Consider the following 20,554-nt stretch of genomic DNA (forward strand, 5'->3'; position numbering starts at 1 on the left):
CTGGTCGGTCTCCATTTCCAGGGTCTGTGATGGGTTGGAGAAGGCACATGAGGTGTGTGCCTGCCCCAGGCTCCTGCTTCCCTGGGGCTGCAGAGCAGAGATGAGAGGGTCTCTGAGTAGTCATGGGGTTTTTTCTGACAACCAGGCACTGTGGGAACACTGTGGCATTCTGTCCAGGTGTATTAGGCCTGTGGAAAAGCATCTGTATGGTGCAGGTTCCTCCTCTGCTGATGCAGAAGGCACCGTCACTGATGCTGCTGAAAACTAATGCTTAAAATGGTTAAAGCCTTCTAAGGAGGAGGGTGTTTTGTGAGGAGAGCTGTGGTTCTTGGGAGGGAGGCAGTGAATCTATTTCAGTGGTGGGTGAAGGCTGGTGTTATAGCAGTTGTGACATAACTGCCAAAGCTGTGTCCTTCTTCAGTAAACTTAGATGCGTTTTGTTACCGTGTAACAGACTGTAGTGCCTGGAAAATGACTGTACAAAACCAGACTAAACAGAGCCTTCCGTGCTCAAGCAGAGAAGAATCACAACACCCTCTGCTGGTGCGAGTGACTCCTTCCTTTTCTCCTCAAGGACTTGCCTGGTGGATATCCTAGAAACAGTAAAAGATAGTTCTGAAGTGTGATGCTAGCTCACACTGAGGTTATTTTAATCCATTTGTATTTATTTTGTTTTCCCTTGCAGAAATTGACAGTGTAATCTGACCATTAACATACACCACTCAAACAGATGGGGGAACGTGGTGATGCCTTTCTCTTCCCATTCAGATCTGGGGATCCATGTTGCTTTCTAACTGCTCATTCTCCAACTTGGCAGAATTTTACTGGAGGTGGAGTTGGCGATTCTGTGTGCAAATACACTTCTGAAGGAAGCCCCCATCCCTTCCGTGTGCCCATAGCTGTACTTGAATAAAACTGCTAAATCCACTGGGTAAACTTGTGGTTTCATGGAGTAATCATGTGTTCCTAGAGGTTATCTCTGCCTCTGTGTCACTCTGTGGGACGATGAGCAGTCCCAGGCAGGCTGGGCAGTTGCTTTATTTGTTTTTGTTCCCCCTGTGTGTACAGTCATGCTCTCCAAGCCTTGGTAGGCCCATGGCATGGTAATGCCCTCTGCTCCGCTTCCTGCTTGGTTCGGGAATGACTGGGAAGGAAATCACAGGTTAGGACGAGAAGTGGTCACTTTTTAATTCCTGCTCATAAAACATGTCTGATGCCTGCCACAGCATCTTCCTGACCTTGCTCCTCCTCCTTACCTGGCTTTAGCATGCACAACATGCCATGATGGGTGCTACCACCCATCATATTCCCGGGATGTTTGTGGAGGGAGCGGAGGCGCCGAGCTCCCCTCTGCATCCGTCGGGCTGTGTCTGTCTGTCCCCGCAGAGCCGGGAAATGGCATTCCCAGCGGCAGGGGAGGGCTGGCGGTGAGGGGGAGCCCTCTGGGGGCTGGGGGGGAGCAGGAGCCCCGCTCCCAGTAAATGGTGCCTTATATAATTTGGTTATGAAAGAATTGCTGCGGGTTGAGCCTCCCTCGGCGCCTTGCAGAGCGTCCCTCCCGCTGCCGCCTGCGCGGGAAGGGTTAAGAGGAGACAACATCCTGTCAAAGACCTTGTTTTTAATTTTGCCTCTCACACTGGCACAGATCCGGCTAAGAGCAGCCCAGATTAGTTCGGGAAAACCTTTGAAGAGATTTAAGATGTCCTTCAGCCAGTTTGAAGGTTTTTGTCTTGCAAATCCAGTACAAGGGCGCCTGCAGGCATCTCGACCCTTGCTGTGCTGCTGATGCAGCTCAAGGTCACACTAACCCGCCCTGTGACATTCAACAACACACACACACACAAAAATTATGCGGTGAAACTGCTTCAGCATTCAGCCAACCAACAACTTCCTCAGTTCCTCACTAAAGGAAGAAGTATATTTTTTTTTCTCTTTTTTTGTCGTTTTTTTTTTTGGCTTCGTAGATTTTTTTGCTGCAGGAAATAATCCAGGATTTCTGGTGTGTGTGATGACAAGGTCATTTCTTAATTAGAACACATGTAAAGAACAAAGCTAAATGGCTTCAAAACAGCTTTGTAGTTGATGGAGAGGATTTAAATTATTTAAAGAGATAGTCACCCAAGTATGATGGAAACTGAATTCTAAACACATTAACTCTTTCAGTACTCTATGGTTTCCATATGCTACTCAAAAGGAAATGTCAAACTTGATGACCATTATTGCAACTGCTGTTAAATGAGCATTTTTTACATTCTCTATAGTTAGTGTTTTATTATCCTGTCTCTTATCAGAGTTATGACAGAAAGATTTTTTTTTTTTCTTATTAAACAGTGGAATACTCACTGGCTAGAAATCAAGAGATAACTATAGGAAATTGCTTGTTGGAGATCAGTGGCTTAATTTCTGCTCTGTCTCATATTTTGATGAATGTATTAGCATTAATATATGTATGCATGTGTGAGTACATGTATGAAATATAGTGCAAGTATACAGGTATTATTCAGAGCTGCCTCTGGGAGGAATCTAGACTCCTGTCCTCAGTGCTCAGCATGGTTGCAAGGCATAAGAACATATTAAAGGTGGATTTTGGGATTAGGGAATGAGAAATGAAAAGACAGAATTGACAAGAAATAGCAATTTCACTTAGTTTGAACAGACTGTGAGCTGGCTGGGAAGAGGAGATGCATTTGAATTTTGTTCTTTGAATTTGCTTGTCACTTTGAGTCAAAGCACCTAAATACAAAGGTGTTGGTACCACTGTCTCAACCATGGTTTTGTGTGGCTGTATGTTCATTATTCATACCTTTAGTCCTATCCTCCTATTTTTCTTTTCCTTATTATGTTTTCTAAGCTTCTTATTCTGTAAATGCCAGGGGCTGGTAAGGTGACCACCCTTCTGTGGTTGCCTTGGGCACGTAGAGCCCCAGGTATCCACGGGTAGCACTCCCCTGTTAAAAGGATTGACCTGATGCACCAGAGGAGAAGCTGGATTTACTGTAGGACCTGCCTTTTGGTGCCAGCACACAGTAACTTTCCAGCTTGTATGCTTAATAAAACAGTGAGAAAAAAAAACCCACTTGTGAGTTGTTCACTAAGGGGGAAAAGGCAAAAAAAAATCATGGAGTAGAAACTTTGCTTGCGGAGTTTGGGCTCTGTATATGCTTAGAGATGTCACTGTGTGATTTGTCTGAGAACTGAAATGTGCAGAAATTAGTCTTCTCCTGTCATCAAAAGTCTAGCAGTTAACTCAGATTTAAGTGTTTCAAGAGTAACTGACATAAAATTTACCAGGGGATTTGTTTTTTTCTAGTCGTTTTCATTCCTGTTTTGTTGGGGTTTTTTCAGTATTTTTCCGGGGTAAACCTTGTTCGGCTGGAACTTGCAGTGCAGTAAATGTCAGACAGAGTGAGCTTACTAGAAAGAGATGGTGCTGGCTCTGAGGACCTCCTGAGAAAGGAGGAAACTGCATTTGCCAGGATAAAGAGGGAAGATAGGGTGCTACAACTTCTTTTTTCCTTTCCCTGCACCATCTGGCTCAGGCGAGGCTTGTGAGAAGAAAAGGACAGAGGGAAACAGGCTCCACACACGGATAAGACAAAACTGATGTGCTCTGTGAAATCTGTATATTCCTGCCCTTGCCTGGGGTGTGCTGTGCCCTTAATATTATGGGAGACCTAAGCTCACCTGCTAGTAATTTCTAATTTACTGTCCTAATTCATCGATTTGTTATCACTAATTGTACTTCATTTACTTCTGTGTAGTTTCCAGTACCTAAAGGGTTGAAAGGTTGCTGTAATTGGCACCCGCAGCTGCTCTTTCTTTTGACAGGGGATAATTTTGCAGCCTATGCTTTGTGTGACAGCTGCCTAATTGGGCATTCTCCCCTTGTAGCGAGCCTGCCTCCTCCAGCCTCCCTGCTGACAAATGGTGCTGGATTATAGATGAGGACACGCTGACCCGTTCGACCTTGCTGAGGCAGCGGGGAGGGGCCTCCTGCTACTTGAGGGAAGCTTTGGGTCATTTAAAGGACAAGGTCATGAGCCAGGTGGGGAAATGACATGATATCACATGACAATAGCCCGATGACACGGTCACCGTGTCAAGGACAAACTCATCAGTATTGATTAACGCCGCTTTGCTTTTTTTTTTTTTTTTTTTTTTGCCGGTGTTTCTGCAAAGCCACTGATATTTCAAAAATATTTTGCTAATTTGTCCTAGGTAAAGTGCCGGGCATTATTTTTGGGGAGCATTTGTGCAGTGTTTTCTCAATTCAGGTCGTGTGCAAAAGCAGTGTTGTTAAAACCCTGCCGATGATAATTTGTAGGGTTCATCTTGATGTTTTTGGTGAAATGTACATCTGGTTGTACTGGGAGGAAAATGCCAGGAAGGATGCATGACAGGGCAGAACTTAAGGGAGAAAAAAAATCCCATGCTTTGAAATTTCAGTGTCTCACTTTTTACTCATTGAAAGGTACATATATGAACCTCTATGAAAGCACATGTATCCACATATTTATTATATATATTCCAGCTGACTGGAAAGTGGGAAAAGTCTTTATTTAAAGAGAACCAAAGAGAAAAGTTAAATATAAATTTGGTGTTTAAAGGAAAAGTCTTATTTATATCAGCTCAAGGGCGATACAGTTAAGATAATGCCCTTCCTATTTTAAGAACTAGAACAGTATCCAACTATGCCAGGCAATAAAAACCTGCTAAGTGGTTTTTCGAAAATGTTGTGAATACAAGTGACAATGTTTTGAGAGCATCTTCATGTTGCATTTCTATGCTAATAAACTTCAAGGTAAATGAACAGCTTGTTTGACATTTGCTATGTTAGACAATAATAAAATGCTTTCTTCTGGAGTAATTAGACTTGATAGATTGATTATGTTAAGAGGTAAAGATAAATATAATCAGAAAGAGAACTCTCTCGAAGGGAGTTAGTGCCTGTTTTTGAACTTTGCCGCTGTGGTTGTGGTTTAGCCAGTGCCTGGCGGTGTGTGTCACACCTGTGTGTGCACTCACACACACACAGGGACACATGCACAAATACTCGGCGTGGAGTTTGTGAGAAGCTGGGAAAGGAGAGGAGCATTCACCTCTGAGCCCCGTTCCCTTCTCCAAGAGATCTGATTTGTTGTGGGAAACTGTTGTGTCTGAGCCTCGTCAGTTCACCAGGATGTAATTTTACTCCCCCGAGGTAAAAAGCCGTCAGTGGCAAAGTGTGATAAATTAGTTCACTCAAGTAGACGCGCGTGCGTGCGTGTGTGTGTGTGTTTAATTCTGACCTTGCTGTGCATGTGTTGAGCTGCTCTCCGTGCCCGAGTCAAGCCCGGTGGAGGTTTAATCCTGTGCCCTTGTACACGTATACTTGATTAGTAGTTGTGGTTATCTCAGCAGAAGACATTCTGCCCTCCTCCTTGTATTGGTCGGGACCCAGGCATTGGGGAGTCAAGTCGAAGGAGAAAGAAAAGAGATTTTGCATTAGTATTCTATGAAAGCCTTACTGTCTGCAGAACAAATTGATTGCTACAGTGTACCTGTGCTTGGCACCACAGCTGTGAAAGAAAGGTATGGTTGTAATCTGTTTTATTGTATTACATATTGTGACACTCCAGGAATGTTTAACATTCGGCTCTTCTGTGGCACATGCTAGAAGTGTGAGGAAAAGAAAATATGTGAATGAATGAAAAGTGTGCGGGGCTGTCGTATCGGCAGCTTTGTTTACTACAGAGAACTAAGTAGCCCTTGCTAATGAGACAAATTTATGTGCCAATGGCAACGTAAGGAGATGATTAACTGAATTCTCTGTCTTCTGTTCAGTTCCTCACATCCTCACAGTGTCAGTAGTTGCTACGTACCTACACAGATAAAATTCTAATTAATGTTTTAAGGGGGTTTGGGTTTAGGTTTTTGCAAGATGATTAATGTGAAGTATACTTGAACATGGGTGTGTTTGCCGCTTTAAATGAAAATGTGTTGTTTTTTCCTAGTTATTAATCTGCTGTGATGGTCCTATATGGGGGGGAGGCGTATGTGAGGGGGTTAGGGGAGGTACAAAAACCTGCAAATCTTAGATGTGCTGCTATGATAAACAGCACAAGAACAAAGCTGAGAAAAAGTCTGAGAGGATTTGAGTCTTCATATCTCACACACACACCACCCCCCCCTTTAGTAATGTGTGAATATACACCCCTATTTTAATGGGAAATCTAGGGCTCTTTGTTACCTTGACCCAGCTGTAGACTTTACATAGTTGATTCTCTGGTTTTACAGATGCTCAGCTGATGTCAGTTGTGTGGGAAGTATGAAGCACTCCATTAATAAAATTCAGGCTGTTTCACAGAGGGCTGTGCTTAGTGGCTCGTTCTTGGCATCACTGAAATTTTATTGCTGATTATTTGGATGTTTGCTTGTGGTCACTCCAAAACATCTGAAGTATCTGCTCTTGTCATGCAGACATTCCTGACTAATTAAGTTTAGGACAGGTGGCAGACTCCTCCTGGGCATTTAAATCTCTGTGTAAACCTAATCTAATAACTTGATGAGAAAATGAAAATCTATCTTTCCTGGTGTGTTATCACCACGCACAAGCCACAGAGGTATTTGTGAAATCCTCTGTCTACTCTTTGTCCTGGCAGGTGCCAAGTAAATGAGTCGCTTTAAGGAAATGAGGGACTTGGAAAATGCTCCATGTCCCGAGCAGCAGTCATGCACTGTAGTAGTTACTTCTGTCATACAGCCTTGCTGACTTAAGATTAACACTTTATGGATGTGGGGTATGTTTATATGAGTGTACCCTTGAGCTTCCATTTTACACCTTGCAGAGAGTGTCAATACAGCCTTATACGTGCAAATTGTTGATCTTTGAGATCTCTTGACGGCTGAGAAAATTTCTGAAGAACCCCGATTTGGGAGGGTCTGTGATGTGACTGTTTGGACTCAAAATATGATAACTTTAGTTGCAACTAATCAGTCAAAACTTGCTTATTCAAACCAAATATTTTGTGAATAACCTCTTCTTTCCCTGAATTACTTCTTTTTTTATTAACATAAACACATGTTGTAAGGAAAAGTTGGTAAGAACAGTTGCACAATTTACACAGCAGATGGGAGGATCCAGGGACTTGAACATATTTATCCATATTTAAGAGAATTTCAGTAATGCTATAGAAATGGTTAATTCTTATCTCACATTCTGTATTCATTTTCTGTAGATATTAACCAGTTGGTGACAGGAGGTTGAGTTGTGAAAAAGGTGTTAGATAAATACTGGGCAGTACTGCATTTCAATGCAATTAACTTTTGTTCATAAATAATTCAACCTATGACTTTAAATAAATGATCAGAGGAAAATAAAATGACATGTGATTGAATCCAAGTCCTTGAAAACATTTTACCAGTCAAGATTGCCGTGACTGCTTTGGGACTTGTAATTCCTCTGTTGAGAAGAGCCAGTTCTTAGAGTTGTGGGGATTTTGTTTCATTTTGTTTATTGTCAATTCTCAGCTTATCATTAGAGATATGAGTTAGACTCTTCAGATCATAGTTAAAAGAGAGACTGATGATGTGTTTTTTATAATTTTGTCTTGATTTTCTTAGAAACGTGGAATATATCAGCTTGAGTAGCCTTTGGTTTTCCTAGGTTTTTGGTGGGATTTTGTTTGTTTGTGGTTTTTTATGGAAAGTAGAAGGATTTTTTTGCTGAATTGAAACTTTTGCTGCCAGCCTTACTGATTGAGTATGACTGATGACATTAGAGTCTTGATGAGAATTTTGAAGTACAATTTGGCCTGGGGTAGACTGCTCTATTGTGGGTGGGGCAATGGAGAAGACACCAAATGAGGAAGAAAACCCAAAACTAAACACAACCCCAACCAAATAAATCAGATTTTAAAACCGATTCTTGCTTATAATGGGAGTATGCAGTTGATTCCAGGATTGGTTACCTGTATTACACAGCTTTTCCTCTGGAAATACTTAATCTAAGTTTTAAGTAAGAGTTGGTGCTTGAGTGTTACTATCAGTTTAGGCAGATTTTAGAGGTGAATTCCAGATTAGATCTGTTTTTGAAGGGTGGCTGTGCCCTGCTTGAGATTACAAAATGCTTGTTCCCCATCTCCACCCCTTTTCTTTCTGTTACCATGGTCTACCATAATAAAGAAGAGAGGAAGTGGAGGTGTTGCATAACTTGAAGTAAATAGATTTTTGGTGCAGATACTGAAGGCAGCCTTAACTCCACCAGTGCTGTCACGACCAGAATCCTGCTAATGCTAAAGGCAGTTGTGTAATTAATGGCCTTGTGTGCTGAGCTGAGACTGCTGCGAAACCTCTGGAGGGAATTGTTGTGTCTATTGTGTTGGTTAACTTTCCCAGAAAATACAGTCTGTTGCTGGTAGTTTGTTGGGGTGATGGGGGAGGATTTTGTAAGGCGTGATGAAATATTCCCTGGCATCTTTTTCCTGACCACTGGACGAAGCATCTGCAGCAACAGAGCCTGGTTGAAATGGAGTTGTTAATAAAAACGAGATGAGTTTTACTTGAGGAGGCAAGTGTGGTAAGATAAGAAAATAGAAAGCTGCACTTGAAACTTTCAGTGTATTTTTAAGATATTTTTGTTGTGAAATCATATAAAGAATTTGGACCTGGTTTTGATACTAGCATCTTACTTAGCGCAACAGTGGTAAATGATCTAGAATAGATGAAAATTATTTGTTGTTTTCTGTTCTTCTGAAGCCATTTATAAAACCTTGTTCTAAGTTCCAGAAACCTTTTTTTTTTTCTTCTTTGGATCTCGGTTTCTGCAACCTCAACCATAGGTGGCACTGACTATTAGCAATTAGAAGGTGGGGATGCCTCCCCTCCTCCCAGACTTCGATGTTTAAGCCACTGGCCCCTGCTTGATCCATTTTCTCTCACTCTGGCAAAGAGAAGAGTGTGGCAGGTGTCTGAGAGTTCAACAGATTAATAGATATAGGAGCCAAGGTACTGACTGACTTTGGTCAATTTGGAATCTTCCAGCTTTTGAAGCTAGAATTTGAGTTTGTGTAACTTCATCAGGAAAAACGCTAATATTGATTACTGAGGGGGGCACACTTGTTTTTGCAGGCTTAGTTGTTGTTATTCAGGAGACTTGCAGAGGAGGTTCAGGCTTGGAGTAATTCAGCATTCCAGAGGCTGGGCACCACTGAGCAGTTCAGCACATGCAAAAAAAATCTGTGTGTCTGGATTCACTTGCAGCTGCAGCATCAGTTCCTTCACTGCTGCTGGCACAGGCTGCTGCAGTTCTGCCTCTGCACTGGGGGAACCAGGGATGAATGCACACCCCGTGTTCTGGCCCATCTGAGCTGTGAGTGTATTGCAGCTGAGTTACACTGGTAAAAGACAGGTTTTAACAGCTTTCTAAAGCAAAAAAGTAAAAATGGACCTGTTTGGGCAGGAAGTGCTTAAATATGTGTACAGACATACTTGGCTGTGAGAGACCCTTGCTTCAGGATAGAAAGGACTTTATTGTACTTGGTTAGGAGAGACTGAAAGTGGTCAGTGGATCAGAAGAGCTGCTGTGCAGTGGCGTTTGCATCTCCAGTCAATGTAATAGTTCTTGCCCCGTTATTAGGACTGCTTCCTCATTTTAGATCCCTGAGAAATAGGGAAAGTTGGTGGAATTATATTTTTGATCATAATGCCATCATTTGTGTTTTCTTCAGTACTGATACTTTAGTTCAGTACTGATGTGGTGTTTTGTTGGAGAGAACGTTGTTTCAGCACATAGAGTGGAAAACCCATATTACTGCATTTGACTGACATACATGCCCACCTGAGGGTGATGGGAATGCCAGTAATTTGTCTTATTTTGGAAGAGAAAGGCATTTACTGTAGTGTGCAATTCATACTCCTTTAGTAGTAAGCACCATTGTTTCCTCAAGTTTATGGTACCCAACTGTTGTTTGGTTTCACTAGTAGGGGAAAAACCCCCAAAAACCAAACCACCCATAAACTGTGGAGAGAATATCTTGTAATTCAGCTGAAATTCAGAAAATCTTTCTTTATTTATTGTGGATATGGAGTTAATGTGCTACTGAGCAAGCTGCTTAATCTTCCCCTGTTCTTGCTGTTCCTCTTGCATAGAGTAGCAATATTCCAAAGCACTGCTGTGATATGTTCATGGATGTTGCTAAAATGTTCTGTTTTGTTCCAAGATGGAATCTCTCTTTTTTTGCAATTCTGACAGTTCCCAGTAGCCTCCAACATGGTTTAGACCCACACAGTGCATGTAATGAGAGGTCCTGGTGAACAATGGAGGAGTGAAATTACTGTGATCAGTCTGTAAATAGCAGCAGCCATCTAACATCAGATATTTAGATGTCAGATTGAAACAGGTCTTTGGTAGCTGAAATGCCTCTGGCTTGCCCCAATGTGAGTGGGGTTTTTTAATGACCTCAGTTTATGTATAAGCAATATGTAATTTAATTCTGTAGTTCATGCAAATCCAAAATAGTTTGGGATTTTAATTCCAGATTCATGTAGTGGATGGATAAGTCCATGGAAGTCCTTTCTGTACTTAGGATGTTGCTTTTGCTCTGCAGCTTGGTGGTGGAGTACATGATTTTTTTTATTGATATTCTTATTAAGTTTTTAAATTGTGGTTGTATATTTCATCAAAAAAGCCCCTGATGCTTGGTCAACTTCAAACATTTTCTTCTTCTCAGCTTTTCTACCTGTGACTGTCATTTTAGCAGAGAATATAATTTCATGGAAGGGTAGTTCAGATGCATGTTTTTTGTAATTGGCAAGTGTGGACACTTGCACATAGTTACAGCTGACCGAGTACAGTCGGCAGTGGAAGAAGTATCTTACCAACAGTTTCCCACTCCTACAAAAATTTCTTCTGTTCTCCAAGATTGATGAGGTTGGGATGTCAAAGGTTTTTGTAGTCATGATGGAGTTCAAGCCAGTTTGAAATTAAAACTGGCTGGATGAACTTCACTGTGCAAAAATTAAGCTCATAATCAAATTTGCCAATTATACAAAAAAGAAATGTTAAACAAGGGAGGTTTTAGTACCTGAAGTGGCAAAGATTGTGCATACAAATCCCTATCAAGTAATTGGATTTTCTAGACGTGCATTAGAAAGACTTCATAAATACTGTTGTCTTTCCTTTGGTTATTATTTGTGAGGAACGTGGATCATGCTTGCTCTTGAAAAATATACCCTTGCTTGAAGTAAAGACACTGAAGTGAAATACAAGAATTTGCGGGAAACACTAGAAAGATTTTTTTCAGATATATTAGCAAAAAGGAGCTGCTTGTTACTCCATGTTCTTGAATCATTCAGGTTTTACTGAGCAGCTGGCAAAAATAAGTTGCATTCATTGCATACTTTATCTCTTACATGTGGAAGTGAATTGCAAGAATGGTTTAAAGTCTGTTAATCTTTTGCTTTGCAATCTTACCCCCCATGCCCCCATATAAGTGGAGCTTTTTGGTCTTGAGTGGTGATGGATACGCAGTTATTTACTGTTTTTTCTCCTTTTTACCCTCCCACCTGTTTTTCAGCAACAGATTAGAGTCAAGATGTTTTAGAGCTTCCAGTCCTTCCTCTTGTTCCTTTGGTCAAAATCACTGTAAAAATTGTGTTAACTGCTGAAAATTTTGGACTTTCCATTCATATGCATTGTGACAAAGTTTACTGCAGTTCAGTGGAAATGCTTCCTACAACATGGTAGAGAAATACAGCTGGTGTTGTAGGGACCATGCTACCTAGAATTTCACCTCTAGTGAGGCAAATTGATTATAATGTTTTATAGTGTGCAGTATCCTACCTTAACATGTTTCTGCTTGTCATTTTTTATAGTTTAGAACTCCATGCTGGTCAGGCAGGTTGAACAGTCTTACAGTCTTTCCTGGCATTGATGCTTTCTTCCTCTTTGTACCTACTTTTCCCCTACATCTTTCCTTTCTGTTTCATTATCTCTGCATCTCCTCTCAGTTTGTAAGCACTTTGGGGTGGTAGTCTGAATTTACAGGAATATAAAAGATTTTACAATAGTAATTATGCCAAATGTCAAGCACAGACAGACCTGCTCTCAGAAACCTGGCAGCATATAAAGCAGGCAAGTGGATTTTGCATCCTGGTAGGTTATTCTTGGTCAGTCAAACTGTTCACCTTCCAAAGTGCAATGAGCAAGCTCTGGTGTACATGATTTAATAGAGAGATACTGAGGTGACTTTGGAAGCAAGGGTTACGTTTTATTTGCAGTAAAACAGAATTCAGACGTAGACCCAGTAAATCCAACCACTCTGGTTTGAGGTGAAGAAATTATGTTCCAAAGAATGGAAACTTGCAGCATTAAGTCTGCTGTTTGGGCTGGGGAGGTTATTTGGTGAAGGCAGCTGGGACCCAGAAAGCTTCCTTGGTTTCAGTGGAGGAGGTCTGGGTTTATGCTTAGGTGCTCCCTCAGCCTTCACCTTGCTCCTCAAAAGTTTCCTCATCCATATCATTGTTTGTTGTCATGATTAAAAGTAAGTAAGTTTTGGTCTCTCTGAAAAGAAGTATCTCCTTTCTTTCCCAGGAGCAGTATTTTTTCACTCTGCTCTTTCTTGCCTCTGTGCCCTCTGAAGTGAGAGCAGATTGCATCAGGGTAGGGATATTGTCATTGTACCAGCTGGAGAAGTGAAAGAGCTCTCACTAGACTTTTTAAAAGTAGCAGCTCAGGGGAAGGGGAGCCCTTTGATGCTATATTTTAGCCCTTCTACATTATATTTTAGGCCTTTTGTACCCTTTTCTTCCTATCATTAGTCTTTGTGTTCTGTTGATCTTTTAGGGTATATCATTCTTTACTTCCCTTCCAATCATATGTAGTAAAAGAAAGGTATTGGGTGCAAACTGTTATTACAGTAGCACGTATTGTTGTACTGCAAAACCAATAAATGCATTTTTTCTTCTGTAAGAGGAAGAGAAAACACTTATTTTGGAGGCTAGTATTGCTCTAGGGCTTCATTTAATTGCTGTCCAGCTGAACTTGTCAGCATCTCACAGGTGCAGATGTATTTATTTTAAACTTTGTATAGACTATGATGAGGAAAAGGGAACAAACAAGTCTGTGAGGAAGGGCAAGCAACATACATCATTTGTGTTTCGGCTTGTGGTCTTGCAGGAGGTATTTTGGTGGATTTGGATTAATTTTTGCTCTGGTAATTTACTGCTGAAAGAGAGGAAGAAAGAGCCTCCAGAGTGTAGATGATCTTCCCCTGGGGAGCAGTGCAGAATTGTAATGGAATTTCCTGTGTGAGAGGTGCCTGGGTATTACAGTAGAAATGAGTGTTTGTGGAAACAAAAGGGTAAGGAAAAGGAACACAATAAGTGGTTCGGTTATGTGGACAGAAATGAAAGTTATTAATGTTCGTAGAATTCAGATGAGAAATTCTAAACTTAATCTAGAGCAAGAGAAAAACAATTGAAAAAGTTAAAATAAAGGGTTATATGAACAGAGTGTCTTCAGGGGAAAGATTACAATAACAGCTGTGTTTTCTGTAGTGTGGAATGGCCTTTGGATGTTGTTAATGCTACACAAGTGTGGATTGTGGAAGTGGGGAGCTGAGGGAAGATTGAGTGAGGGTAATGATGAGAGCAGGAGACAATGAGTAAGATTCTAGAGAAGGTGAATGCAGTACCAAGGGTGTGTTGTGTGTTCCTGATTTCATTTTGGTTGTTTGTTTGAGGCTCTTTTTTGTCATGGTGGGTAAATGGATAGTGTTATAATAAAGATAATCCCCTGATGACAGCTTTTTTTACAAAGTGGGTAGTATTAACCAGGCAAGGAGGGCTGTTCCCTCTCTCCTGGCAGGTTACCTTTACCAGCTTGCTCAGCTCAGTTTAATTGGTCAAGTTCTGATACTCTCACAAATCAACCACAAGTATAACCAGCTTTTGGGGAAAACTTTATGTTCATCTATTTATACCCTGTTAAGAAGTAAGACCGGCTCCCTTTTGTGAGCTGATACTGAATTAACAAAATTACTTTCCTGTTACTGTAGAAATATAATTATTTTCCACCATAAGTTTCTACATCCTGATTATAATGTATTTATTTTTGGCAGGGAGGAGTGAAAACCAGATTGACAAAGATCCTGCATTGACATTTGAAAGGTATGAGTTTTGTCCCTGAACTTGAAAAGTTTATTAACCTGTATTTTTTCTCACCCTGGACATGGAGTGGTAACTTTATCTCATTCACACTTGCTTTGGTCCTTATCCCTCTCAGGAGTTCCCAGTCAGATGGCTCATTTCACATCCCTGTATAGTCCTGATCTCATTCTCCTGATGTTGCTAACTAGGGTGCCAAGGTAACAATCTGCTGAGTTTCCTGAGAGGCTGAAGACATGCTCACCTGCCTACCAGAACTTCTGGCTTTTTCTCAACAAAAGGATTTTAAATTGTATGCTTTTAATAGCATTAAGTCCCTTTGACAAAGTGTATGGGGTTGTGGTTTTTTATGGGGCTTTTTCTCCTCTGGTATTCCTTTGTTGCCCTCTTTGGCTTGTACCTCCCTTTCCAATATGATTTTGTTCAGCATTTATTTGGTATTTGGGAGTTGTTTGTGGTTCTGTGAGATTCTGCAGGTACTCACAAGTCTTAACTGCTACTGAATGAAATCACAGTCGTGTTCATTTGAGTTCTTTTGGTCTCACTGATGAAATTGAGCAACAGAATTTGAACTAAACTATCCTTCTTTAGCAAGATTATGTATAGACTGAAAATGAAAAGAAACAAAAAATGTGCTTTTGTACTAATGCAGGCAGTCAGTGAAACTTGCCTTCAGGTTATTGACAGGCCTTACTATATATTGATTTAGAAAACACTGGAGTTATTGATGTTACATTGAGCTGGGAAATGACTCTTCCAGTTACATCTAGGAAAGATGGCTTTATATAACACAGAGAACATGGGTTGTGACCTGTCAGCCATGTCCAAATCTCTGTTCTGGCAGGGTACACTGGAAATAATGGATAACTGATCAGCTGAATCCATAGAGTTGTGGTTATAGATAATAACTATCAGATAATGCCTTTATACTACATCATACATGGCTTCAGCTGCTTTGGTGCAGTTTCACCTGTTTATTTGCTAGATTCTTGACTTTTAGGCCTTTTGTTATGACAACTTCCCTCACTCTCACTGCATTCCTTCAGTACTCATCAAGTGAATAAATTAAAACTGTAATTTTGAGCTATTTCCCCCAAGGCTGAGACAAGATTTGCAGAGAGAAATTCACCGCCTACCTCCCACTGCCTTTCATTGTTACAAATTTTATTTGATGATGAATCAATACCAGCATGTAAGAAACCAAATCACCAGCAATGGTTGCTGTGTGTTGAACGACTTGAAGGAATAGCAACTCTGGGGTAACTGGTGTTGCACATCTTGGAAATCCTATGCTGTGTCCTGAATGATAAAAGAATATTGAAATTTTAATGTGAACTAATTTGCTTTTAGTAGTCATGATGCTTAAACTAGTGATGTGTTACTCGGTTTTAGCATGGTAGATACCCCTCTGTCCTATGCATATGTCTGTAGCTTTTAATATGTTTTTATTCATTTAGCTGCCTCTCTCATGCACAGATCTGCATGTGTGCATAACCTTGCCATTATTTTATTGCCCCGTTAAAATTCATAGGTGTACTTACATCAGGGAAAATACGTAAAAAGGAAGTACAAAGGTGAAGAACTTATTACTACACCTTTCATCAATAGGGTGTTTTAAGATTTTTAGAAACTTATTTGACATTTCACACATGTAAATATAACTATGGACAATAATTTTTCTAAAAAATTAGTAAAAATCGTACCTTTACAGAATTGAGGATTGATAGACATGCAGTCTTTCAGCATAATCTATTGTTGTGGACTCTTGTTGTCTACTAAATTGCCCAGAAGTACTTTTGCTAGCTGTGGTATTTATTGTTGTTGCTGTATTGGCTGGTTGTTTGCTCCTGTTTGTCATTACCCCCTTTTAAAAGACAGCACCCTTGAAGTGCTTTCCATTTGGATCACTGTGTGGAAAGATGCCTGTTCCAGCTCTCCAAAGAGGAATGGATAAGAGCTGGCTTGCAGATATTTTCTACATGGTGTCACAGCCAAAAGCACCACTGGCTGCTAACAGCAGCCTGCACATCCCTGCTGCTCAATAAATGGGGGATTTGATCCAAAGTTCAGAACAAGCAGAAACCTCTTGCTTCTGCAGGTTTTGTGTGTAAAGAGTGTGAGCTTGTATTTAAAAGGAAAAAACCCGAACCCACAATGGCTGCTGGCTTGTTTTATCAAGGGTTTGGTTGTGAAGATTAAAGAGGGTTTTTATAGTATAAGCTTGAGAGAAGACTTGCCATGACACTGAATGAACAGTTACTCACTGTAATGCAGCTCAGTTAAAGCAAAGGCTTTTTCATGTGTTTGTAAACTTAAAAAAAAAAAAGCTATGTGACTCCAAATAAACTTGCTGTAGGGTTTCACATTTTGGGCAGTTGTACTGCTAATAATGATGTGTTTCCTAGAAATGTTCTTAGTTGTGAAATATCCTCTATACACATTTTCATGTGTGCTTGGTTGTCAGACTAAGCTGCTGATTTGTGGATGTGGAAGGATCTTCTGCTGGTTTGTTGTAATCATTGTCTGATTTACTTTCTTTTATTTTTCCCTTTCTAACTCTTCAATGCAGTGAGAAGCTTTATCAGCTTTTCACAAACTAGGAAGGATAGAAATTCTGCTTGGAAAAAGAAAATAACCAACTTCCCCTTTTCTCACATTTTGCTGAAAGCGCTTGCAAAAGGGGGACTAAGGAAGAGCAGAATTGTACTGCCCTGAGGTCTACAACTTAAATCAATTTGATCTTAAGCCAGTGACTGTTTTAGGGTCTGATGAATCACTATCAGAGTTAAAAGCACCTATACCACAGTGCTGAGAAGCTGGCATCCCAGGCTCCAGGAGTGATTTGTATCTGGCCCTAGTAGCTCAGGCAGTGCTATACCTTAAAAGGGTGACAACCTAATTCTTGTGAAGGATATTTTCAAAAAGGAGACAAGTTTTTAAACCTTTTTTTTCTATCTTTTTTTCATTTGAGGCCTTTTCATTAGTAGCTGAGACAACCCAGTTATACAGGTAGAGAACTGCAAATGTACTAGCTCTGCAAAAATGGAGGAAAATCAGTAAACAAAAGTTCAATAGCTGAAACAAGGTGCAGAAGGGTATGTGATGGTGTGAAGGTTTTACTGGCAATGTCCAAGATGCCCACATACTAGTGAGCTAGGTCACTGCAAATGGGTTCCAGTAAAAGATTTAATATTAACACAGGCAGTCGTAGTTATAGACATCTCTCTGTCTAAATATAAATTGCTCCCACTCGTGTCTAGACTAACATCAGAGCAGTGCTGGTGTTGAAAGTGAGGGTTAAGAATTAAGAGTACAAGCCTCACTATTTTTTAAATTGCTGCCTATTACAATGAGCATGTAAACTTTGTGGCAGCAGTGCGTTTTGAATGCCATGGTGTCACCCAAGGCACCTCTTGCTCAGGCATCAGGAGGGTGCGTGTGGCAGACGTGACCTGTAAGCTGAATATCTCCTGCATGTGTTTAAAGCTTGAGAATGTATCAGTGCGTGGATGGATGGATGGATAGATCAGTAAATGACTTTCATTGCTGACTATTTTCAGCAACTGAGTTTTAATGAGTCTTTCAACTGTTGCTACTGTGTTTAATCTGCTCACTTACTCAGCCTTCAGCATTAGAGAGGCTTTCTAGGAGGTAAATGTTGTCCTGATTACAGAAGAGGTTAGTTTGATTGTGTTCTGCACAGACCTTGAGGTTTTTTTTGTTAATTGAGAAATATATGCTGTGCACACAGATAATTAGGATAAATAATCAAGCGTTGTGCTTGGAAGTGCGCACCCAAATATACAATTGTTATATATGATAAATGTCTTGAACTGCTGCAGGTTAAAACCTGAGGTCCTGATTCTTTAGCACTGGTCTTGCTATGTGTTTGAGTGGGTTTTACAATTAAATTTGTAATGTAATGTGTATTAGCAATGGTTGAATAGAGGGAAAAGGATGGCAAAAAGTATCTTTCACTTCCTTTTCATTTAACATAAGAGCTTTTCCTTAGTTTATTTGCTGTGCTGCCTAATAGCTCTTATCAAAATAAATAAGGACAGAGCAGCTGCTCTTAAGTGTAAGGAATGCTTAAAACATGCAATGTAGCAATGTGAAGAAAACGAAGTGTAGTGATATTTTTGGTAAGTCTACTAAAAAAAAAGATGCATCCAGGAGCTTTGATCAAATGCCAGCTCTTACATCAGTCCTCTTTGTAATCTTTCGTGCTGATCTGTGACCTTGACCTTGTGTTTGTGTTTGTATGTCAAATCTATTTTAGGGATGGACAACCTAAGTTCACTTTAATAGGATTTAAACTCCAGCTTCACAGGATACCTTGGTAAAATATAAAAATTAAAATATTTGGGTCAGTAAAATTTTCAGTCATCTTTTAAAATTTCAGTGGGTTTGAAGACATTGACTTTGTTGTTCTTGTGGAAATGATTCTTACAAAGACATCTTTAGCTCACCAATAAACTCTTCTAAATGCAGCATGGGCCTTCTGCCTGGAGGTGGGTTTTTTTCTTCAAGCATCTCACCAGTGGCTGTGCTTTTGTTTGGCATTGAGTGAGGTTCAGCGCTGAAAGCAGTCCCTGCTCTTTGTCCTGCCTCGTGCCCCTTGTAATCCCGTGTTCCCACGGGGAGAACTGCAAAAACAGAGCCTTGGCAGGATCTGTGGGGTTTCTCTGGGCTGCGATGAGCTCCTCAGCCTGGAGCCTTGCAGGAGCTTTGTGCCACGTGCACTCAGCAGATTGCTGAGCACAGCCCTTATTTCGAACACAAGCAAACAGGGCAGCAGAGTTGGTTGGTGTAACGCTGGCACTTTGGGCATACGGGTTCATAGAGCCTTAGTGAGGTTGTTGGTTTCAGGGGCATTGTGAAATAGGGTCCCAAATTAGCTAATACTTGTGTGCAAGTATGGAGTAATAGATTTATTTTTAACAGGTCTTTTATTTCTGGGCTAATGTTATTTTATGTAGAAAATCACATGCTTTCTTCTAAAATCAGTCACACATCTATTTTACTTTGTTTTATGCTTTTTTATTTGGCATAAGTATCTGTTTTAACTCTCTTGACAGTAATGGAACAAGCAATAATAATAAGTAGCTTTATTTTTTTGCTATTGCAATTGTTTTCTCCATGAACAACTCATTAAAAACAGGTATAAAATGTTTCCTTTCCACAAATTTGTGATGATGGCATATTATCTTCTTAAAATGCATGGCACCGTTATCAGCGTAAACTTTGGGAAATTATTTCAAAGTGTATGTCCTTACAGTGAGGGATAGTTAAACACTTCCCCTTACCAGCTATCCATTTTTTTTTGCTATGCCTTTGTGGCAGTAAATGTTATTTTCACTGGTTTTGAGTTAAGTTGGTATTTTAATTGTTCTCATTTGACTCATGGCTAGAGGTGAGGTCCTGTTCTTCATGTGTGAGGGTCAGATGATCGTCTATACATTTATAAGACCAAGTCCTTTTAACATTTTATTTAGGGATTTATGCTGTGAATGTTTTTAGATTAACTCTGGCATCCTGATAAGGACTCTTTGTCCTTTTGTCTTTACAGGATGTTGTGAGCCTCTTCTCCCAAGGTTTCACTAAAGCTGGTTCTTACGTTCACACTTAAATGTAGATATATGAACCTTTTCTATGTCCACAACAACCATTGTAAACATCATCCACAATTAGCTGAAACCTCCTATTAAAACAGAAGCTGTCGTGTCCCCTCCACTCACTTTAAAAACAAACCCAAACCACAAATCATCTGGGTCTCTAACATGGCTTTATGGGGGTTTTACATATAGTTGAATGCTATGTGACTGTGATCCTGTATTTCACCTTGCCTGGAATTCCTGTGTATTTGTGTTCAGCTAGCTGAAACCTATTCTGTTGAGAACTCTACAAAGTGGCTTTCATTCATAGCCATGAAATGCTTGGTCCCAAGTGAAACACAGCTATTACTGTCAATAAAATACCGTGCATTACTTTTTAGTCCTTTGTTGCACTCTGACATCTGAAACCTATTCTTGGTTAAAATAACATAAAGTGACTTAACATATGCCAAACCACCTGACATAGTTGTTCCAAGAAATACACCATTTTAGGTCACTGCTATCAGTAAATGCCTGTATCTTTAGATCCCTCCAACAAGCAGGAGGTCAGAGTTGGGTGGAAATGCATTATCTGCATGCATTGATCATAACTCAAAAGCTTTACCCGGGAGAGGACATTGATTTCTTTAGTGTATATTAATCACACTTCATTCCTAGGGAGTTGATGTAGAGTTAAATGCATAATCAGTGACTTGGTTTTGTAGGTGTCAGAGGGAATGGAAATCTGTTTGAGTTTGCTTTTAATTGCTTATTTATAGGCAAGTGGTTTACCAAACCCGGGAAGGGGCATATAT

General features: G+C 40.3%; 1 protein-coding gene across 6 annotated transcripts in view; it reads left to right on the top strand.

Annotated features, from left to right (window-relative positions):
* Nucleotides 1-20,554, top strand: part of NRIP1 (nuclear receptor interacting protein 1) — a 124,241-nt gene that overhangs the window by 87,146 nt on the left and 16,541 nt on the right. For 4 of the 6 annotated variants that reach the window (XM_064726777.1, XM_064726769.1, XM_064726787.1 and 1 more), the window contains one exon: nt 14,100-14,148. The exons of the other annotated variants lie outside the window; for them this stretch is intronic. The gene's annotated coding sequence lies outside the window, so the exon portion shown is untranslated. The remainder of the gene's footprint in view (nt 1-14,099; nt 14,149-20,554) is intronic. 6 annotated transcript variants of the gene reach the window in all.

This window comes from Zonotrichia leucophrys, chromosome 1 (genome assembly GCF_028769735.1).
Source record: "Zonotrichia leucophrys gambelii isolate GWCS_2022_RI chromosome 1, RI_Zleu_2.0, whole genome shotgun sequence".
NCBI lineage: Eukaryota > Metazoa > Chordata > Aves > Passeriformes > Passerellidae > Zonotrichia > Zonotrichia leucophrys.